Source organism: Pelodiscus sinensis, chromosome 1, assembly GCF_049634645.1.
Source record: "Pelodiscus sinensis isolate JC-2024 chromosome 1, ASM4963464v1, whole genome shotgun sequence".
Taxonomy (NCBI): Eukaryota; Metazoa; Chordata; order Testudines; family Trionychidae; genus Pelodiscus; species Pelodiscus sinensis.
The window spans coordinates 320221751-320246255 of record NC_134711.1 but is presented as its reverse complement, the minus strand read 5'-3'; positions in this window follow the sequence as shown (position 1 = coordinate 320246255).

Genomic DNA, 24505 nt, shown 5'->3' with positions numbered 1-24505 from the left:
CCATGGTTGACAGGCCTCTGTACAGCTGATGACAGCTGGAACAGAAGAGTGGATTTCGTAGCGCACGCCATGCTTGTAAAGGTGAACTTGGCAGCCTTACTTAACCCCAGACTCCTCCTTGTTGTTCTCTTGGTGCTCTGCAGGGTTGTGGTGAATCTCCATACATAGAAGCAGGCTAGAGAGCTCCCATGCAAGCAGATGGCCAGGAGTCCAGAGCAAAATGGAAATGCTTGTTGTGAATAAGTCATGCTCCATATGCAAGTGCAGCATGAGTAGGCTTGGAAAAACATTCAATCATTCTTGCTGCCCATCCTCTGGTGGTGCAGAGGGTGGGGGAAGGGACACATTTTGTTTCCGAGGATTGTTTTAAGAAATAAAAACGCCATACTGGGTCAGACCAAAGGTCCATCTAGCCTAGTATCCCGTCTTCCAACAGTGGCCAATGCCAGATAACAAGCAATCATCACATAAGAACATAACATAAGAACATAACATAAGAACGGCCGTACTGGATCAGACCAAAGGTCCATCTAGCCCAGTATCCTGTCTACCGACAGTGGCCAGCACCAGGTGCCCCAGAGAGGGTGGACCGAAGACAATGATCAAGCGATTTGTCTCCTGCCATCCCTCTCCAGCCTCTGACAAACAGAGGCCAAGGACACCATTTTATCCCCTGGCTAATAGCCTTTTATGGACCTAATCTCCATGAATTTATCCAGCTTCTCTTTAAACTCTATTATAGTCCTAGCCTTCACAGCCTCCTCTGATCCCTCTCCTGCCATCCATTTCCAGCCTCTGACAAACAGAGGCTAGGGACACCATTCCTACCCATCCTGGCTAATAGACCTTACCTCCATGAATTTACCTAGTTATTTTTGAACCCTGTTAAAGTCCTGGTCTTCACAACATTCTCTGGCAAGGAGTTCCACAGGTTCACTTCCTTTTAATTGTTTTAAACCTGCTACCTATTAATTTCATTTGCTGACCCCTAATTCTTATGTTATGGGAACAAGTAAATAACTTTTTCTTATACACTTTCTCCACATCAGTCATGATTTTATAGACTTCTGTCATGTTCCCCCTCTTAGTCTTCTCTTTTCCAAGCTGAAAAGTCTAAGTCTTTTCAATCTCTCTTCATATGGGACCCATTCCAAAACTCTAATAATTTTTGTTGCCCTTTTCTGAACCTTTTCCAATGCCAATATATCTTTTTTGAGATGAGATGGCCACATCTGTATGCAGTAGTCAAGATGTGGGTGTACCATGGATTTATATAGAGGCAGTAAAATAGTCTCTGTGGGTACGTCTACACTACAGCGCTAATTCGAACTAACTTAGTTCGAATTAGTTAATTCGAACTAAGCTAATTCGAACTAACGCGTCTAGAACTAAAAACTAGTTCGAATTAGCATTTTGCTAATTCGAACTAGCATGTCCACATTGAGTGGACCCTGAACAGGGCTTAAGGATGGCCGGAAGCAGTGCCGGCAGGGCATCAGAGGAGGACTTAGAGCATGAAGATGCTGTCTCAGGCTAGCCGAGGGCTGCGCTTAAAGGGACCCGACCCCCACCCCGGACAGACAGTTCTCAGGGGTGCCCCGCTTGCAAACCAGTCCTGGCTTGGAGTGCCCGGAGTGCCCACACTGGGCACATCACAGCACTTGGCCATCAGACCGGCTGCACTTGCCGCAGGCTGCCATCTGGGGAGAGGGGGCAATTGGGGGGCTGCAGGAGAGCTTCCACGCCCAGAAGCCCGCAGAGCCAGCCCAGTCCTCCCCATCGGAGGCTCGTACCCCATTCCTCCCTCACCTCCTTCCACTTACCCTTCCCTAGCCCCCCTTCCTGATGTACAAAATAAAGATAAAGTTTCTTCCAACATTGACTCTGTCTTTATTGAACAAAACTGGGGGAGACTGGGAAAAGGAGGTGGGAGAGGGGAAGAGAAAGGCTGGGAGACGGGAGGGCAACTAACATGATCAGGGGTTGGGAACATGTTCCAGATGAAGAGAGGCTACAGAGACTGGGACTGTTCAGCTTAGAAAAGAGGAGATGGAGCGGGGACAGGATAGAGGTCTCTAAAAGCAGGGGTTGGGTAGAGAGGGTGCATTCAGAAAAGTTCTTCATGAGTTCCCATAAAGAAGGACACCAAAGGAAAGGAATGGGTAGCAGGCTTGAAACTAGTAAGAGAAAGTTGTTCTTCACAAAGCAAATAGTAAACCTGTGGAACTCCTTGCTGCAGGAGGCTGTGAAGGCTACAACTAGAACAGAGTTTAAAGGGAAGTGAGATCAAGTCATGGAGGTTGGGTCCATGGAGTGGTATTAGCCAGGGGGTAGGAGTGGTGTCCCTGCCCAAAGTTTGTGGAAGACTGGAGAGGGATGGCACAAGACAAATGGCTTGGTCACTGTCTTCGGTCCATCCCCTCCAGGGTCCCTAGGGTTGGCCGCTGTCGGCAGACAGGCTACTGGGCTAGATGGACCTTTGGTCTGACCCAGTACGGCCATTGTAAGCTCAGGGCTCAGGGTCGGGGGTCTCAGTGGACCCCCTTGATTTTCATGCACACCTGCTCCTGGGTGGCCAGGCTGGCAGCTCTCCTGCCCTAGCCGGCCACTTTCCTGTGCCTAGTGCGGAGATCGTGGACGAGGTCCACGATGTCCGCACTAGCCCAGGAAGGTGCCCGCCTCTTGCGGTCCCGGGCAAGCTCCCGGGAGCCGCCAGCCTGGTCCCGGGAAGAAGGGGTGGGCTGGGGGACATCGGGTGGGTGGCTCTGTGCCGTGCCAGGTGCAGGGTCTGCTGGCTGGGTGCTGGCAGGCTTGCACCTGGCACGGGCACCGTAGCCAGCCCGTGCCCCTTTAAGGGGTCCGGGGCCGGGAGGGGGGCATACGAGTTTCCCTGGTGTTGGCCAGAGTGGCCACCAGGGAAACCTGGGGAGGGCTAGCCTCCCACTAGTTCGAATTAAGGGGCTACACACCCCTTAATTCGAACTAGCTAGTTCGAACTAGGCTTAATCCTCGTAAAATGAGGTTTTCCTAGTTCGAACTAAGCGCTCCGCTAGTTCGATTTAAATTCGAACTAGCGGAGCGCTAGTGTAGCGCCTATGAATGTTAGTTCGAACTAACGTCCGTTAGTTCGAACTAACATTGTAGTGTAGACATACCCTGTCTTATTCACTATCCCTTTTTTAATGATTCCTAACATTTTGTTTGCTTTTTTGACTGCTGCTGCACACTGAGTGGATGTTTTCAGAGAACTATCCACAATGACTCCAAGATCTCTCTTGAGTAGTTATAGCTAGTCCCCATCATTTTGTATATATAGTTGGGATTATTTTTTCCAATGTGCATCACCTTACATTTATCAACATTAAATTTCATTTGCCATTTTGTTGCCCAATCTCTTAGTTTGGTGAGATCTTTTTTTGAAGTTCTTCACAGTCTGCTTTGGTCTTAACTAGCTTGCGCAGTTTAGTATTATATGCAAATTTTGCCACCTCACTGTTTACCCCTTTCTCCAGATCTTTTATAAATATGTTGAATAGGAGTGATCCCAGTATGGACCCTTGGGGACACCACTAGTTACTTCTCTCTGTTCTGAAAACTTACTGTTTATTTCTACCCTTTGTTTCCTGTCTTTTAACCAGTTATCAATCCATAAGAGGACCTTCCCTCTTATCCCATTACAACTTACTTTACTTAAGAGCCTTTGGTGACAGTTCTTGTCAAAGGCTTTCTGGGAATCTAAAGTACACTGTATCCTTTGGATCTGCCTTGTCCACATGTTTGTTGACCCCTTCAAAGCACTCCAGTAGATTAATAAGGTATGATTTCCCTTTACAGAAACTATGTTGACTTTTCCACAACAAATTATGTTAATCTATGTGTCTAACAATTTTATTCTTTTCTATAGTTTCAACTAATTTGCCTGGTACTGATGTTAGATTTACAGGTCTTTAATTGCAAGGATCACCCTCTAGAGCCCTTTTTAAATAGTGGCATCACATCCACCATCTTCCAGTCATTAGGTACAGAAGCTGATTTAAAGGATAGGTTACAAACCTCAGGGTATGTCTACATTACAGCGTTATTTCCAAATATCTAATTTTGAAATAGTTAATTCAAAATAGCTTATTTTGAAATAACATGTCTACACACAAAATGCATTTCGAAATAGCATTTTGCTATTTTGAAATAGCGCATCCACACTGGGTGGACATTGAATCGCATTTAAGGCCAGCCAGAACCAGTTCTGGCAGGGTACCAGGTCAGAACTTACTGTTCGGGTCTGCTGCCTGAGGCTAACTGAAGTCTGTGCTTTAAGGCTCCCCCAGACAGCCAGTTCTCAGGTTTCCCTGCTTGCTTGCCTACCTCGCTGAGGGACAGCAAAGCATTTTTGTCTCGGCGTGCTTTGGTTGCCCTCACTCGGGACATCACAGTACTCTGCAACATGGAGCCAGAGCTGCCCCTGGGTACTCTGGTGCTTCTCTTGGACGTGTTGCTGTGAGCCTGGCAGCACTTGCTGCAGGCTGCCATCTGGGAGGCCCATCAAGAGGCTGTCAGTATCCAGGAGGCCTTGCAGGAGAGCTGCCACCCTGAGGAGCACTAAGAGCCTCCCTGGTCTGCCCCATTGGGGGCTTGTGCCTCATTCCTCCCTCACGTCCTTCCACTTAACCCTCCCTAACCCTCTTCCTGGTGTAAAATAAAATACACATATTTTCATAAATACAAACTCTCTTTATTTAACAAAACTGGGCGGGAGGGATAAAACTCCGGTGAGACTGGGGAAAGGAGGCAGGAGACGGGAGAGAGAGGGTGGGAGAGGGGAGGGGGAAACCTGGGAGGAGGGAGCTGGAAGGGGGAAGCAACGTGAAGACGGGGGAGGGGAAGTTCAGGGCTCAGGATTGGGAGTCTCGCTGAGCCAACTGTCTCCCATCAGTGCGGTTGCCTCGGCATCCCCAGGGGGATGGGGAGGAGGAGTGGGAGGAGGAGCAGTAGCTGGGGAGGCAGCAGGCGCTGGAGCGGCAGGAGGCAGCACGCTCTGCACCAGGGTCTGCAGGTGCTGGTAGATGGCACGGCCCTGGGCAAGCTGCTCCCGCCGGAGCTGCAGGTCTTCTTGCACCCAGTGCAGGAGGATGTGGTGCAGGGCTTGCAGTGCCCCCAAGTGCTGCTGCTGGTACCCCTCCACTGCACAGGTGGTCCTGCAGAGCCCTCGGGTGCGGGAGCATGTCCCGGGTGGGGTGGGGTGGGGTGCCCTGCACACACAGTTGGTACGGCTGTGGAGAAACAATAGACGAGGTCAGTTCTCCTTGGGGACACTGGGTGAAGCCCAGCCCCCCTCTGCAAGGCGAGGATGACTGTGTCCTGGACCATCAGAGCCGATGTGCTTGCACAGCGGCCATGTTTGGAAAGTCCTGTTATCCCTGGGAGTGGGAGCTACCTCAAGACCACACCCATGCCCCTGTGCTATATATAGTGGGGGCGGGGGGGAGAGGGAGATGTCCCCTGCCTCTGTGTAGAGTGGCCTTGTGGAGGGAGGGCGTCCTGCTGTGTCCCACCTCAGAGTCAGGAGAATGTCATGTCTCTTCACATAGGCGTGTGGCTAACAGGGTAAGGCCCCTGTGTGGCAGCCAGCTGGGGCCACATGCCCAGGGGTGGCGTGGCACATGCTCACACATGCACAGGTTGCTGCGTGATCCGTGGACAGCAAGGCCTGGTTTCCATCCCTGCCCACCCCCCTCATAAGAGGACAGTGATGAGACTCACCTGTTCTCCCTGGCCTCGGATGACACTGGCGACAGACCCACTGGGGTGGCTTGGGGGCCCTGGATGCTCAGCAACCGCAGCCTGGTCTGCTGTGGTTCCTAGCTCTCCTCCTCCTCCTCCCCGATGCCCTGGTCAAGGCCCTCTGCTGCAGGGTTGATGATCACCTGGGGGGCACGGCCCATCCCACCCCCCAGGATGAGGTACAGGGCATTGAAATAGGGGCAGGTGTCTGGGTCAGCCCCTGGTTGGGAGCTGCCCCCCATGGCCCTGGCATAGGCCTGCCGCAGCTCCTTGATTTTCATCCGCACCTGCTCCTGGGTGCGGATGTGGCCCTTGGTGGCCAGGCTGTTAGTCATCTGACTGTAGATGGTCACATTCCTGCGTCTAGTGTGGAGATCATGGACATTGGAGGCCTCTCCCCAAACCTCAATCAGGTTCACGATCTCTGCACTAGACCAGGAAGGCGCCCGCCTTTTATGGCCCCTGGCTGGCTCCTGGGAGCTGGGGGACTGGTCCTGAGGAGTGGTGGAGGGCTGGCTGCAGTGGCTTGCTGGCTCATGTTGGGGCCACTGAATCGGGGCAGTGACTGCTGGCTCTGGGCTGTCAGGCCTGGAGCTGGCACAGGCACTGTGGCCAGATTCTACCTCTTTAAGAGCTCTGGGTAGGAGGGGAGGGAGAGGAGTTTTCCTGGTTGTCCCCAGAGTGGCTACCAGGGAACCCTGGGAAGGGCTGGAGGCCCCCTATTTCGAAATAAGTCTACACAGTGCTTATTTTGAATTAGCTATTTCGAATTTGGCGTTATTCCTTGTGGAATGAGGTTTACCAAATTCGAAATTAGCCCTTTGCTATTTTGAATTAATTTTGAAATAGCGGTTTGGCTGTGTAGACACTAGGAAAGTTATTTCAAAATAACTTTGCTGTGTAGACATACCCACAGTTAATAGTTCCGCAATTTCCCATTTGAGTTCTTTCGGAACTCCTGGGTGGGTGCCATCTGGTCCTGGAGACTTGTTACTGTTAAGTTTATCAATTTGTTCCAAAACCTCCTTTAACGACACCTCAATTTGGGACAATTCCTCAGATGTGTCACCTAAAAAGAGTGGCTCAGGTCTGGGAATCCCTCTAACACCCTCAGCCATGAAGGCTGAAGCAAAGAATCATTTAGCTTCTCTGCAATGACGTTATCATTTTTGAGTGCTCCTTTAGCATCTCAATTGTGCAATGTCCCCATTGGTTGTTTAGCAGGCTTCCTGCTTCTGATGTACTTCAAAGACATGTTGCTATTACTTTTTGACTTTTTTGGCTAGCTGTTCTTCAAACTCCTTTTTGGCTTTTCTTACTATATTTTTACACTTAATTTGAAGAGTTTATGCTCCTTTCTATTTTCCTCACTAGGATTTGATTTCCACTTTTTAAATGATGCCTTTTTATTTCTCACTACTTCTTTTACTTGGTTGTTAAGCCATGGTTGCACTTTTTTGGTTCTCTTACTTTTTTTTTTTTTTTTTTTTTTTTTTTAATTTGGGGTATACATTTAAGTTGGGCCTCTATTATGGTGTCTTTGAAAAGTTTCCATGCAGATTGCAGGGATTTTACTTTTGTCACTGAACCTTTTAATTACTGTTTAACTCCTCATTTTTGTGTAGTTCCCCTTTCTGAAATTAAATGTCACAGTGTTGGGCTGCTGAGGTATTTTTCTCACCTTGGGGATGTTACATTTTATGACATTATAGTCACTGTTTCCAAGAGGTCCAGTTATATTTATCTCTTGGACCAGATCCTGCACTTCAGGTAGGACTAAATCAAGAATTGCCTCTCCCCTTGTGGGTTCCAGAACCAGCTGCTCCAAGAAGCAGTCATTTAAGGTATCAAGAAATTTTATCTCAGCATCCTGTCCTGCGGAGACATATACCCAGTCAACATGAGGATAGTTGAAATCCCCCACTATTATTGAGTTTTTTATTTTGATAGCCTCTCTAATTTGCCTTAGCATTTCATAGTCACTAACACTATCCTGGTCAGGTGGTCAATAATATATCCGTACTGCTATATTCTTATTATTAGAGCATGGATTTATTGCCCATAGAGATTCTATGGTACATTTCGCTTCATTTTGGTTTGTTTTGATCAGGAAGTATTAACTGACAAGCCATGTACAGGATCTACCAAGGGCTCCTCAGTCTTGGCCCGGGAGCTGTTCCCTTCTCTTCCACTCAGGGGCTCTTTGGAGCTGGGGTTGCCAGTTCAGCCTGATTGCAGAGCCGTTCCTGAATTAAAGCATCATAGACGGACATGAAAGCTGGAAAAGATCTACCAGTCAGCTAGCCCAAGCAGCTGCCAGTTCAGAATTGCTCCTTTGAACCTGTTTGGTTTTTTCCCCAGGCTTTGCTATGTCCAGTTTTAAATGTCCCATATAATAGGACTGTCACCACTTTGATATCACACTCATGGGCAGTGTTCCCTCTACCTTTTTCCATCCATGTGTAGAATAAATTTTGTCATGTGCACCAAGGCATGTGCAGATGTTCACCACAAGTAGAAACACATGCTGCCAGCAGTGGGTGCTCTGCTAATCAGCTGGGCAGCATTTCAATCTGTCCTGAGTGGTTACCTAGGTGCTCAGCTTACTGGGAACTTGACTCATGGATGCAATATAGGAACTGGAACAGAAAACTCTTGGAGAAATTATGCAGCATTATTATTACTCTAGTGCCTAAAGTTCCCATGTAAGATCAGAGACCAACTGTGTTAGGCACTATATAGACATATTCTAATAGGAGCGGTCTGAGGCCGGCAGCTGGCGCCCTGCGGCAGCTGGCACCCCAGGCTGGCGCCCCCTCCTGCACGGCCATCAATGGCCATGACATAATCATCGGGCGTCTGGGCACCCTGTGACGTCATCATCGGGTGCCCTAGGCCAGCGGCACCCTAGACGACCACCGAGTCTGCCTATGCTCACGGGCCGTCCCTGCATGCTAAGGTCTACACTATGGGCCCATATTGAACTGCGCTGATTAGGGGTATGAAAAACCCACAACCCTGAAACAAAAGACAGAACTATGTAGCACTTTAAAGACTAACAAGATGGTTTATTAGGTGAAATCACAAAAGCTCATCACCTAATAAATCATTTTGTTAGTCTTTAAAGTGCTACATAGTTCTGTCTTTTGTTTCAGCTACACCAGACTAACACGGCTGCATCTCTGAGTGATAGAGTTACACACACCTAACGTAATCCCCGTGTAGACAGCACTGTGTCAGTGGGGGAGTGACTCCCACCGACATAGCTACTGCCTCTCGAGGAGCTGGAGTAACTACACCAATGGAAGAGCGCTTTTCCTGTCAGCATAGAACATCATTACTAAGGTACTGCATTGGTGCAGCTGCAATGTTGTGTCCATGGAGGCAGCTCCTGTTCCTAAAAGCAAGAGTGCCATTCTGGGTGCGCGTGCAGAGGTGGGGGGGGGGGGGAGATGGGGCAGCAGACGTGCACTCCTGGATGCGGCTAGCTTTTCATCCCGTTCCCCAGAGGCTAAGGGAGTGAAGGGAAAGTACTTGCATACCATGCATGCCTCTCATTCCTGGCTGGTGAGCTCCCTTCACCGGATCAGCTGAGTCTGGCTTGCCGCGTTTGAACTGTGGGGCTAAAAACCCTAGGATGGAGGAGGGTTTTAGCACTTAGGCTCTCTAGCTTGAGCCCAAATGTCTGCACTGCAAGGTCTAGCCCCAGAGTCGAAGGCCCATGAGTCTTAGTCGACTGACACAAGCTCTTAAACTCAACGGAATAGATTTTGTATTGAAATCTAGATGTGTCCAGAGAGATAGTACTGGTCAGCATGATAGACAGTGGTGATCTTAGCACACCTCCCTGATCACCTAGTAGGTAGGTTTCACTCTGGATCTGGAAGTTTTTCTTGATACTCAACCTGTCTGTTGAGTATTAGGCTATGAGCACCATGTGAATCACTGAAGCTGTTGATGCTGGATCCCTAGTGGAAGCTCAAGTTTCTAAAGGAGGAAGGTTAATATAGTAAATAACTCACTTAACTTGCACAGGAGCTATGAATGTATCACACAAAATCTACATACATGTATAGCACAAAACCCACATACGTAAGAACAGCCGTACTGAGTCAAGACAGGATACTGAGCTAGATGGACCTTTGGTCTGACTCAATACAGTCATTCTTATGTTCTTATGTATGTGAGCTTTGTGCTATCCATAGAGGGCCAATTTTTCAAAAAGACTGCTGTACTCCATTTCCCTTTGCACTCTCCCCAGCACATTAATTGCATCTTACTGAAAACACAGCCTCACCAAAAGGTGTAAAAATTAAATGCAACTTCTGCCATAGTAGCATCACTAGTAATATTCCTCGGACTTAGGGAACACCTGAGCGTTTTACTCACATAAGGGCAGGAGGGTTAAAGCAGATTGGCTATAAAATATAAATCTACATCTGCCCTCAAAACGTAGACAACAACCCATTTTTATCCTCGCTGTTTGTTTAGTCTTCCTTTCTGTGTGAAGATAACAAACCATCCCCAGTACAGCATGAAAGGCTGCTGTCTGCAATCGCAGAAATCCCGAGAGTTTCTGATCATAGACTATTTTTCCCTGGGAGTTTATTTCTTTAAATAGAAAGGTTTAAATTGGATTGACTGATGCAATCCTTCATCTCCATGCTAGCTCCTAATCATTAGCAATTAGCTGCCTGTTCTGTTGGCTTTCTTGCCCTCATTCAAACTCTGCCTCATTTATCATTTCCTATGTCTCTGTCTTGTTCATTTTTCTTCCTTTTTTTTTTTTTTTTTTCTCTGGCTTCTCTCTCTCCTTGCCCCCCATAGTTTCATTTCCTTGCTCCTCCTCATTTCTCCTCCCACATAACCTCTTTTATACTAATGTCAACAGTCCCTTTACTAGTGTGGGTGTATATGAAATCTATTGTCCAGTTCTACAGCACATTCCCCCCAACCCCGCTTATTTAAGCCCCTTGAGTACTAAAGATAATATCAAGGTAAGCACAGATTTCTGAGCTGAATGGCTAACCAGGTGGCCTACTCCACTTTCACCATTGTTTTGTTGCTCTAAACATTCTAGTAGAGTGGAGAGACAACTATTTTCCTTTGCAGAGGCTGTGCTGCTTTGTTCCTATATTATGCTCCATCTAGGCATTTTTATAATTCTGTTTTCAATAATCATTTCAACCAATTACCTGGCTTATTAATAGCCTATAATCCCCAGGATCATCAAAGTGCCTTGTGCTAAATATGACTGCAACATTAGTTGCCCTCCAGTCTCCTGGTTTAGAAGCTGATTTTAACGAGAGCATATTTCTATTAGCAGATCAGCCACATCATCTGTAAGCTCCTTCAGAGCTGTTGCATGCCCCATTTGGTCCTGCTGACTCGTGTATCTTGCTTATCAATTTTATTTCAGCATCAGCTCTTAGGACATCTGACAAGTGAAATTCAGCACAAGCACTAGGCCAGGGCTGGGCAAGATGCGGTCCAGAGGTCGGATCTGGCCCTCCTAACACTTTGATCCAGCTCACAGACTGCATCTGACCGCTTTCTATTTATATCCTGCTGCCTATGCCACTGAATTTCCAGGTGGTGGCTCAGGCAGCAGGATCCTAATTAAATGGCTCATGGCTCCCAGTCACAGCACTACCCCAGCAGGGGCTGGAGCCACGAGCCTTTTAAATAGCAGCAGCAACCCCAGGCAACTGTGGTAGCAGTAGGGCCAGGAGCTGTGAGTCCTTTGCTATGTTTTTACTTCAAAGCCTCTGGCCTCAGCCCCACCCCTTCTACCCATGCCCTGCCTTTCCAGGGGCTAGGGACAGCCTGTGATGAGTACAAAAATTCATGAAGTGGCCTGCCTGTGAAAATTATTACCTACCCCTAGACTAGGCCCTACTTTAGTCCCACTCAGAACAGGACTTCAGTCAGACATAGGCCCTTTATGGGTCCTCTGACCAAAATCCTGTTTCCCCTATGAAAAGGGGGCCTAGGGTAGGTATCACCACCATTCTCTATAGTGAAGACAGAGACTAGAATCATTCAGCTTCTCTGCAGTGGCCTTATTTTCCTTAATTGCTTCCTTTATTCCATTATGGACCTGCAGAGCCACCAACTCTGTGGCAGGCTTTCTACTCTTGATACAGTGAAAAACAATATCAGGTAAACTGGGATTCAGTTCTCTAAAGTCCAGCCGCAAACTCAGACTTAAGTAGAGACACTGGTCCCAAAAAAATGGGCTTCTTTCATATTTTACTTTGTGAGTCTTATGTATTATCCCTACACGGGAACTCTGAAATCCAATCTACCAATTCTGTTGCCGCCTCTTCTTCTGCCGCTCCAATGTGAAGGAAGGACAAGAAATTGTTAAGGTGACATGAGAGAATAGCTATGCCAGTGGTTCTTAATCAGTACAGCAAGCATTACTGGTAACCACACTGAGAGATTTCACTGAAAAGGCGGAGAAGAGACAGCCAGAACACCAGCTGCATAAACACTGTTTGTTTATATACTCCTGGAGCTCTTACTCTTCTATTAGGCTACATCTACATTGCACTTTCTTGCACAAGAACATATGCAAATGAGGCATGGTGATGACTATCGCCTCCCTCATTTGCATACTTAATGAGCTACCATTTTTGTGCAAGGGGCTTTTGCGCAAGAGCTGTTCTGTCGCTTATTTTCAGGTAGAATAGCTCTTGCGCAAGAGAGGAAGCAGTGCAGATTGCTCCTTCTTGCGCAAAAGCCCCTTCCCCAAAATTGTAGCTCACTCTGAAACTCTGCCATTTGCTTCAGAAACTGTTTGATATTGATATTTTTATCATGATGTGGAATGGTTCTTACTTAAGTGCTGAAATTGTGCATGCTTATGTTAATCATTGTAGTGAAAGCCCATATAAGCTGCATGTCTGCTTGGCACTTCACTTTAGAAATAAGCTATTACTGGCAAGGCAGTGCACCCAGTACAGGTTGCAGGGACAATAGCTGCTTTTTCCAGCCTGTGGAGATGGTTGAGTGCAGAATAGTAGATATTGAGCTTCTTCTGGGCACTCAGCCTGCCAGACCTGGGTATGGTTCTACACTGGTCAGCAATGAAGGGCTGTGTATCAAAGACACAAATTTACCATTTTTTGTCCCCTAAAAGGATGTACAGCCAAATTCACTGCTTACACAGCACTTCATTAAGTGTAGTTTAAGTGGGAGTCACCAACTGTCTCTATTACCACAGAGCTCTGTCCAGTTACCTGTGGAGACTTTTGGAAGCCTTTACATATAGATTTCTCTGCCTCAGGCTATGCCTACACTTAGGCTATATCTATACTACAGGGAAATGTTTACTTAAGGTATGCAATTCTAGCTACGTAAATAACGTAGATGGAGCTTATGTACCTTAAGCTGAACTTCATCGCCATTGCCACTGTGGGAGCTTGACAGGAAAAACAGTCCCGTCAACTTCTCTTACTCCTTATGACAGGAATACCATAGTCAATGGGGGTACTCTCAGCATTCAATTTAGCGGGTCTTTACTAGACCTGCTAAATCAAATGCCAGAAGATCAATTGCTGCAGCGTCAACCTTCCCGCAAATATAGACATGGCCCTAAACTGATACAGTTGCAAAGCTGTAGTGCTGCCCCTGCGTAGCTACAGAGCTTCAACTTAACCACTCACTACAGAGACTAGAGGGGGTTTTCTGTTGTTAATCCACCTCCTCAAGAGGCAGTAGCTAGGTTGATGGAAGAATTCTTTTGTCGACCTTCCACTGTCTACCTCAGGGGTTGGATTAGCTTAACAACCATGCAGGGGAGTGGATTTTTCACAGCCCTCCATGATGTAGTTGGGTCAGCCTAACTTTTAATCATCCTAGTGAATCTGGTAGATCTGGCTTCGGACTCTTTAGATGAAGAAGTTTTTAGGTAGAGTAGCTGCCTAATGATGTATCCACGTAGGTCAAGTTTATACTGGCAAGTTAGGTTGACATAGCTATGTGGCTCAGCCGTGTGAAAAATCCATACCTCTGAGTGAGGTAGTTAAGCCAACCTATCCACTAGTATAGATAGTGCTAGGTTGACTGAAAAATTCTTCCATCCTGTATCCAAATTTCAGTCTGGATTCAACACTCGCTCCCTCAAAATTCATGGTTAGTTGAACTGGGAGCAAGGACACAGATTCCTGGGTCTAGGTGAGCTGGGATTTGGCAGGAGGGTGGAGAAGGTGGCTTTAAGCCATCTTGCTGTTCCGTTAATCTTGGATGTTGGTGTGGGCTAAAACTGCTTGGCATGATCTAGAGCAGCATAAGGGCTGCTCTGAATTATGTCACCTGATACAGTCTCTTGGGTCCGCTGTCTCTGCCAGCTAAGAATTACTAAAGGCCAGAATCCAAACTTGCATGAGACCCTATGTGTGAAATGAGGTGACTGGATCTGAGGTTCCCGTTCTGCTAAGAATTTATAGCGGCCCTGACTGCAAAAGTCAGATCTGGGGCATTCAGGACTGTTTGGATCAGGCATTCTGGCTTGGGATTTTCTCTAATATGAAGTAAGGTTTCCTGCCAGGTCAGAGCAGAGGCCAAGAATGGAGGGAGAGCCATTGAAACCCTGTGTAATTTTTCACTTACTTTGAAATAAAAATATATCTCAGGCTTGTTTTAGAATTAACCTAAAAATATTCCTCTTGATGGGAACCATCTGTAGCCTGAGGATGCTGGCTGCTTGCTGCAGATTGAGCATAGACTATTATTCGGCAGTTATTCACCACATTTTGCTTTTATCGTTTTCTTTTCCTTAGGAATTCTAACTATTCCAGTAGGGTTTCCTTCTGGATGGTCCTACCATTCAAAGTCCAGCCAATTTATTATGCCTAGCTGGCATATTTACTTTCCTCATTATAATAGCTTTGGCCAGCACAACCTGCCAATGGTTGCTGGTCTTGTAAGCATAGATACTGGAAGTGGCTTCATAGTAACTCTTCAACTTCAAATGTTACCTTATATTCATGGCCTCTTACCTCTACACCATATAACAGAACAGAAAGGAAAATCTGCCCTTGGGCCGTGAAGAGCAGGATTGTCCTGGCTGCGCATTGACTAAATCAATGAAAATGTCGCTCCAGTTGAATATTTGTGTTAATAATGATTACCTCATGTGTGGAGGATACCCAAGAGATCTCTATAGTAGCTTCCTGACTGGCATAGGGATCACAGTATCCATCACTGAAATCCAGCCCCCTCTAGGATTGAGTGTGGTGGCTGTTTAACAGCAGCACAGCAGTATTCAGGATAGAAAGTGAAAAATAATGCTTTATTGAAAATGGTAAGAACGGCCATACTGGGTCAGACCCAAGGTCCATCTAGCCCAGTATCCTGTCTGCTGACAGTGGTTAATGCCAGGTGCCCCAGAACTCTTGGGTAAATATTCTATTGACCCCTGTTTGGGACAGTTCCTCAGATTTGTCATAAAAAATAAATGGCTTAAGTGTGGAAATCTCCCTCACATCCTCTGCTGTGAAGACCCATGCAAAGAATTCATTTAGCTTCTCCACAATGGTCTTGTTTTCCTGGAGTGCTCCCTTAGCACCTCCATTGTCCACTGATTGTTTGGCAGGCTTCCTGATTCTGATTTTTTTCTTTTTTCTTTGCTATTTGTTGTTGAGTCTTTTGCTGGTTGAACTTCAAATTCTTTTTTGGCCTGCCTATTTATATTTTCACCCTGGACTTGCCAGGGTTTATTCTCCTTTCTATTTTGCTCAGTAGGATTTGACTTTCAATTCTTAAAGGCTATATTTTTGTAACTAGCTGCCTCTTTTGATCTGTTGTTTAGCTACATTAGTGGCATTTTATTGCTCCTCTTACTGTTTTAATTTGGGGTAAAATTTGGGGTTAGCTTAAACCTCTGTAATGGTGTTTTTAAAATGTTTCCACGCAGCCTGCAAGCATTACACTCTTGTGATTGTCCTTTTTAATGACAATTTAACTGGCCACCTACTAGTGGCTAGTTTTGAGTAGTTCCCCCTTTTTAAATTAAATGCTACTGTAGTGGGCTTCTTTGGTATTTGTCCCCCTATCCACACACAAGGAAGTTAAACTGAAATATATCAAGCAGTTCAGCTATGTTCACTTCTTGGACCAGATCCTGTGCACAACTTAGGACTACATTAAGAACCATGTTCCCTTGTGGGTTCCAGGACAAGAAGCAGTTGTCATATGTTTAAGAGGCATGGTGTGATGGTGTGAAAGGCAAGAACAGCTTAGGGCGAGGGGGCGTCCTAGAATAAATCAACAGAAAATATCTAATACTAGCTTTTACCCTGCCGTCTTAGGCTGGAAACGCTGGTTGGCCTGCCCAGCACAGATCCCTTGCTGCCCAGGATAAGCATAAGGATTTTCCTCCTCATCCCTCACCTCTCAAGCTGGTGATACAGGAAGTTGGAAGTAAGGGGCTCCAGGGCTTGGCTTGCTGTGTTCTTGTGGCAATGCTGTTTGGCCAGGATGATGCCTGCTTACTGAAATCTATGAGAGTGAGGCATCTAGAGGCTTTTGAAATTCCCACTAGATGCCTATTTGTATCCTTAGGCATCTAAATACCTTTGAAATTTGGCCTGAGGAGCCTCTTTTGGATAGTTAACTTTAATCACTCACTGACTGTTACCTTTCCTCTCAGTGTGTAAATGTATACCCCCCCCCCCATCTCATTTCTTGTGTGTGGGAGATGCCTTATCTAGCCACTACCCACTTTCTTTGTCTGTTCCCTTCTAACAGGTGCTTGTCTGTCTCCCCCTTCCCCCCCTTAACCCACCCTGATCCTTACGTGTGTGTGTGTGGGGGGGGGCGGGGGGGGGGGCACCTTGGATGGCAGCCCTGACTAGAGTTTTTACAGTGTTTGCTTTCAAAACACCATGGAACACACTCTGTGATATGGAGTTTGCCTACTCAGGGAGTGCTTGGCAGTCTCTGCTGGAATGTAAGTAGACAATATAATTACTCCAGTTGAAATGTGACCAGGACACTGGGGTTAACAACCCCGCTCTTGTGAAAAGTTATGTGGGCGAGCTATCAGCACTCTTGATCTTATGTCTCACCTAAGAGGCAGTTCCTCCAGCAGGGCAGTGCTCCCTCATGCCATGCCACTCTGACTCAGAGTCGAGGGTGTCACTTAACCGGTGTCTACACTAGCATTTGTCTTTGAATTTCCCATGATGACATTAACAATTGTAAGCCTTCTGCTAAGTGGAGCTGGCAACAACCAGGGCCAGCTTCGATGTCTAGGGTTTCCTTTTCAACAACACAGAACTGGCTTGACCCTCAACCCAGGGCCCTAAGGCAGCACTTTCCCACTTGCAAGTACAGAGTCTGGCTACGTCTACATTGGCAAGATTTTGCACAAATACTCTTTAACGCAAGAGTTTTTGCATTAAAGTATTTGCGCAAGAGAGTGTCTACACTGGCATGTGCCTTTGCACAAGAGATGTGCTTTTGCGCAAAAGCATCCGTGCCAGTGTAGACGCTCTCTTGCGCAAGAAAGCTCCGATGGCCATTTTAGCCATCAGGCTTTCTTGCGCAAGAAATTCATGTTGCCTGTCTACACGGGCCTCTTGCGCAAGAACAGTTGCGCAAGAGGGCTTATTCCTGAGCGGGAGCATCATAGTTCTTGCGCAAGAAGCACTGATTTCACACATTAGAAAGTCAGTGTTCTTGAGCAAGAACTCCCCGCCAGTGTAGACAGGCAGCATGTTTTTGCGTAAAAGCAGCTGCTTTTGTGCAAAATCATGCCAACGTAGACACAGCCTCTGAGTATATCATAGAAACTTTTAATGAAAGGAGAGATGTCACCCGCATTAATTAGAGAAAATGCCACAAGCAGGATTCATAAACATCAAACTGAGCATAGTGCAGGGGGCAGGGCCTTCTGCCTCCTGTTCTTGAGTTTTACAAGCAAAAGTTCCTTTTCTGTGCTCCTCACCACCCTCCACTCACAGTGGTTGTCTTTGGTCAGTGAGGACCCAGGGTTCAGAAGTGCTTCTGTGTGAGTTCACCTCCCACTTGGGGAAGCAGGCTCTAGTTGGCTGCCCCCCCCCCCCCAGCTGTGGTTCCTCTCCACTGGCCACTTCCTCAGTTGCAGGTCGTCTTTGCTGGCTACCTCACCAGCCATTCATTGCCTTGGTCATTCCACTTGCTGCCTTGCCACTTCAACGGCTAAGCAACTGTCAATTACCTTCTTCTGCAATCTCTGCACATCAGTCTCTTAGTGATTTTCAGCTTTTTGCAGGCTGGCCAGAAACATTACCTCACAACAAGTGATTTCAGCTCTGATTTGAGCACCTCACATAGCAAAAGGCTCCCAGTGAACCCGATTTATCCATGTCTTTGAACAGTGGGGAGGAAGTGGTTAAACCAGACTTGTGCAGAGTCCACACCTCATGGTTGGGACACCTGTCCTCACCCCACTGACTTTCCCAGGGGGTCTAGCAATTGAGCCCCTGGTTTAGCAGGTTCCACTCAGCTGAAGGCAGCCTCTCAGTCAGGACCACAGTTCTGTTCCCCTTTAGTCATACAATGAAGATAAAAATTCAATACCCCTACATTCAATACTAAAGTGATTTGTAACCAGACAGCAGCTGAAGCCGATCAGTTGGAGCTACCCAACTCCTGCCTGCTAGATACCTACACAGAGGAGGTATGTTCATGTAAGCACAGCTTGATCTTGAAGTGTCTCCCCCTCCTGAACTAGATGTCAGGGGATAGTTCATTCAGGCCCCGATTACACAATTTATTATGCAAATTCCACAATGGGACCAGCTGCAGCTCCACTTGTACCAGTACGGCTAACAGTGTTGGTAATGCTGCTATAGACCAGTTGCTGACATTTTGACCACTGTGTCTTCTAATCCGAAACCTGCTGATAATCACCAGAGTCTGGCCTACACCTGCATGCCCCCATCATTGCTATCACTAGGGAAGTTGTGCTGACTTTGGTCTTAGGATGGAAGAGTGTAACAAAGAACTGGTGTAGACAAGACCAAACTGACTTATCAGCAGGAATTCCTGGGGTGCTCAGTCTGGAGATTTCCTACTTAACTTTTTATCCAGCCCTACTTAGCCTATATGCTCTCACAAAACGGCAGTCCATTGTGTTCTGGGCTAAATCAGATTGAAAGAGCTAAACTATTATACTGAAATACTTGGAGATATATTAATGCAGAGATGGGTAATAGTGCCAGTGCTAATGTTCCCCTAACTTGAAATCATTTAATGACAGAGCCCAATTGTAAGTGGCTTATAAATGCTGATCAGCCACATCCGTGAGTGCTGCAGCTTTTGTTTACTTTAATTTCTTAACTTTGGGGAAATTAAATAGGAGTGCTTGTTTTGAAGCATGACATTTACTCATCAGCAAACAGCTGAATCTCCCTTTATTTGAGGGATAAATTATATTGAGCCGAATAATTCATCAAATACCTTTTGTCAGAAGCCCACTTGGCACAAAGTTCACAAATGTTTAACAAACATCTTGGAGGAACTGTGTTATTGCATGGCTTGTGAGGCCCATGAGTACAGGACAGCTTGACCCCGTTTAGTAAGAGTTGTAGTCTAAGGGCCAAACCCGTTTCTGAGTAAAGAGCTGAGACTCCAGTAAAGTCAGTGAAGTGCACCACCTTACCTCAGTGCCGATTTTTGCCCTATCTTGCTATCTGGATTAGATCTTTTTTTTTTTTTTTTTTTTTTTTTTTGCCTGCATATACGACTGAGCAAGGGAAAAAGTAGATTTTTCTCAGTGTTTAAAATTTTTAAATAAATATTTACAACTTCACTCTAGGTCATTTAGTGATTCAAAGCTGTTTATTTTTCCATGAAATGTTCATAAAGAGGTGGTTTATATTGAACCAGAAGAGACCCATGCGGCAAAGGAAGGCAAAAACCCTCAGGGTCTCTGCCAATCTGACCTCGGGGGGGATGGGTGGGGGAAATTCCTTCCTGACCTTACATATGGAGCTTGGTTGAACCCTGATCATGTGGGAAAGACCTACCAGCCAGACATCTGGGAAAAGAGTTTTCTGTGGAAACCTCAGAGTCCTCCCCATTTCTAGCCATTGGGGTTTTTTGCTAGAGGGCATCACTAATCCTGTTTTATATATGGGAAATCTTAGGCACAAATCAGGGCAGTGCCTTGCCCAAAATCATGCAGTAACCAGTGGCAAAGCCAGAAATGGAACCTAGGATCCTTGCAGCCCTATCCAGTGTGCTAACCACTAGGCAAGATCACCTCTCAAAAATAGTCCTGGCTTTAAGTAAGAACTAGAAAATTCTGAGGTCTCTTCTCTCCTCTTTCCTTAAAAATTGAACCAATTTAATGAAATGGAAACAAATGCAAAGCCCTCAGATTTCCAAGGGTTAGAATGATTTTCCCTAGTTCTGCTTGCTTACAACCCACTCACACTGGCCAGCCAAATTACTAATGTCGGGTTTGTCACCAGACAGCTGTGCACTGTGGCTGTTAAACATAGTTTCATTCCATGAGTCAATGGGATTGGTGTTAGATGTCTCTCTTGGCTATCTCCATGACCCCAATCTCCTATAAGCATCCTGCAAACTTCGTGCATGTGCACAAGATTTCTGTCTATGCAATGTCAGCTTTAAACTCAGGGACCTGCCAGAGGTGACACATTAAAAGACACTGGAGCAGTATGGGGAAGCACTGCAGATGCTCGCCTGCAAGCAGGGCTACATTAGGCACTCCTGCAGCTGTCTAGAAAGCCATTTGACTGCAAAGTCCAAGATTCTCTGATCCACACTATTCCCTTTGCACAGTCAGAGAGGCATAAAGGCAATGGAAATTGGCTAGATCGCTGCAGATGTGGTTGCCCCCAGTGGGTGAAGAGATGGACTAAACCATTCCTACACCACCTTAGGGCCCCAGGGTATAGGGTATGCTAGAGGAAGGAACCCATAGGTTGCTCTAGTCTATGCCAGGATCAGTGTCAGTATAGAACTGGCCCTAGGACTTGGGGGCTGAAGCTAACTTATTTGTGGTCCTCTTCCTTTGTCCAGTCAAAATTGGGAACAACAGTGACGCTTCCTGCCCTCACAATGTGGTTCTTTCTCCCTATCTATATCCCAGCCCCAAATCCCCTCTTGATTCCCCCTGGAGCCTCAAATTATCACCATAGAACTTTGAGTATGAAGTAGCTCTTACTTAACGCCATGCAGAATTGGTGTATGAACAGGGAACATCGCACTGGCATTTCAACCTGGCCCTGACTCTCGGCCCCCTTGAACTGGAGACCCCTGTCACTCTGGACTTGGTAGCACTGTCTGAACCTGTGTTGCCTTCATGAAAAGTATATCTCTAGGGCAATTGTCCTCAAAATTTTCAGGGTCATGCCCCTCTTTCCCTGGTCTGTGCACCCCCAACTGGGACCAGGAGCATACTCACAGCTTTGTAGTGAGGGGTGTGAACAGAAGTAAATGGGCCAAGGCTGGGGCCACAGTTGGGGCAGGGGCAGGAGCAGGAGTGGAGCTCCAGCCAGGGTCAAAGGCCCTACCCCCAACCATGCTCCCCCAAAGGGTCCTGGGACCTACGATCTATGGGGAATATACAGACTCCTCCTCCAAACACAGCAGAAAGCATTCTGTCTTGCACTAGTTATTGTAAGCAGATAATGGGGCTTCCATTGCAAAAAAGCAAAACAATGCAAAAAAACCCTCACACCACCCTTCTTGTTTCCATAGTTTTTGTGACTTCGTCGCTGTATCAGTCTGTTTCACACAGCTTTGATTTCACCTTGCTGAAGGGGCTTGGAGTGCCTTCCAGAAACTCCAAATTAGAACACCGCGATGCTTCCTTGATAAGGAATCTGAAAAGAAAATGTGAACATGCAGCATTCAGGAGGGTGAGTTTCAAAAGGGCAAAGAAGCATCCAAAAGAACGGCTCAGAATGCTCTCTGCTCATGACATTGGGCTGAAAAGCTCATGAGAAAAGGAAGACTTTCTGAAATACCTGATTTCAGCCAGGTCAAAATGCAGTAAAAACAGCTTTTCTATATCCTGGTATCAGCATTTTTGCTTCCTGTTCTTGCCGCCATCAGGAAACTCTGAGGCACTGGAGAAATAAAAGGAACAATAAATCAGTTAATTTAACCGTTTGCAGCCTCTTAAAATAGTCAGGCTTTGATTGAGCTTTGGGCTAGGGCTCAGGCAGACAGCTGGTACAAGGATTATTGCATCCCTTAAAACTCATCTCAGTTGTCAGAATAGAGGTTAAGTGGTGTGGCTCTTGTACTGTCCCTGTCTGCAGGGGTGAATTTCTCCCCAGGCAAATAGAGGCATGATACCTACACCACTTCAGGCTGGGGGCTTGTCAGTTCCCATAAGCAGGTTCGGTAATTGAGAGACCTGAAAATCAAAGAGATGCAAGAAGTGGTGCTGAATCAGTAGGCTTGCTCTCCTATCTGAGTCAGTACTAATCCAATTTCCCACTATGGTGTTAGGGAGCATGTAGCTCCCAGGAGTTGTGTAGAGATTCTGAAAGTATGTGGGTATATATATTCACACAGTATATTTGTCCTATTCCCTGTTTAAATTCCAATTAGGCAATTGCATTCTGCTTCCCTACATATGTCCTTCTTGTTTATGTTTTTCATTTTCTCTTCTATACTGTTTTGTACTGTTGTGGTGAGCACAGCCACTGAAGAGCTGATTGGGGCACAGAGCTAGATGCTGAATCGGTGCTTGAGCCCTTCAGCCCTCAGTGAAGCTCTGACCACTAACACTAACCGAGGGTCTGCTTCTAAATCTTTCACTAGACACAGCATCCTTCAGTTCTGGTGTCTCCAAAAAAGGAAAAACCTAAGCAACTTTCTCAAAGCACTAAAGATGATGCCTTTGTGTGTTTGTGTGTGGTGGGGGGAGGGGGTTGGGCACTTAAAAAATCCTGAAATGGTGATACATTAAACCAGATAATATTGTACATGGAAGAAAAGACACCTCACTGCTTCTCTACTTGAAACATGGACTCACATAATTTTTTTAGCCCATGAAATTAAGAACTAATTTATGAATTGTGTGTGTGAACATGTCAGATCATAGACATATTAAGCAGAAGAGTCTTATGTGTTGTTTCACTCCCTTATATAGAAAGGAGCCATATTACAGTGTTACTGTACAGCCAGCATCTTGGACTAGGGAGAGTCCAAAACTGAAATAACAAGGAAATTGATGCCTACTTCCCCTCAATGAACAAAAGGGCTTTTGTTCAGGAACAGGGTTCTGGTCACTGGTAGCATTGTCTGAGGGAGATTTTATTTCAGTTTCCTGCAGATGAGTGATGAAAAGAAGGTTCTAACCCTATAGGGTCCTCCCAACCCTTCGAAAAGAGATTAATAATAGGTAATGTTTATGACTAAGCGGGCCTGAAAACACCTGTTAAAAGTCTGTTCATTACATAGGTATATAATTTCCAAGTTCACATTAATAGTTGGTGAAACATCTAAGTAGACCTGAGTATTTGCAACTCTCATTGAAATCCATTGTATTAACTGTCATTAACTATCATGTATTAATTGTATTGCAGTTAAGCTTGAATGCCTGAGGCATGGACAAGAACCTCATTATGCTACGCACTGCATGAGCACAGAGCAAAAAGACAGACTCTGCTCCAAAGAGCTTACAGTCTAAGAAAAAAACAAGAGATGTACATACAGATAGATGGGGGAGTACAAGGATACCATGAGACACTATTGGACTGTGGTCTCTGTACTCAAGCCCTGAGGCATGCAGTATAGCAGGGTGAGGAACCTAAAGCCTGGGAGCCAGCTTGCCTGAACCTGGCCCCTGAGGCTCAGGGCTCCCTCCCAGCCTTAGGGAGCCTGCACTGGTGCTGTACCCGTCCCCTCATTGTCCTCCCGTGGGGCTGGAGCACATAAAAAATCTACTAGCCTCCCCCCCCCACCCTCTAGTGTGAGGGGAATGTGGGGAGCATTTTTCTCCTTCTCAGTTGGGGGCCATGTCACTGAGGGTTTGGTTGGTTTTGTTTTGTTTCCCACTTGTGTCTGGCCCCTGACTGATTTTTCTGTGGGTCAGCGTCCCCCAACCCAAAGAGGTTCCCCGCCCGTGCAGTACAGCCTGCTGCCTCAGACCTGGTCTACACCAAAGTGGCACTGATGTGAATTTGTAGTATTGACCTGCCATATGTTAATAAATATAGTTGCTGGGGAGTTAAGCAGAAGTAGAGACTTTTGTTAAGGACTTGTCTTCACTAAATGGAAGATCACTGCTGCTGCGATCGATCTTCCAGAGTTCGATTTAGCGAGTCTGTTAAGACTCGCTATATCGAACTCAGAGGGCACTCCTGCTAGCATCTGGTACTCCTCCTTTTGCGAAGAGTTTGCTCCTGTTGGCCTCCTGCCAAGGGGATGCTGCCAAGCTCGGCTTAAAGTAATCCGATTCCAGCTATGTATTCTATGTAGCTGGAGTTGCGTACCTTAGGTTGAGCAGCTGGGTCTAGTGTAGACCTGGCCTTAGATGTTAAAGGGAGAAGAGGTGTAGATGACAAATAGGGGTATTTCAAGGAAATAAAGCCACACTAACACAGTTGGGATAAGAAGGCTCTTGTGCCTAGTTGAAAATGTAGAAAACTCCATTAAATGATGATGATTTAAGTCATGTTAATTTTCCTTCAATTAACTCTGACATGGCTCAACCTTCATGTCTTGATGTTTTAACAAGCTTTCTTAA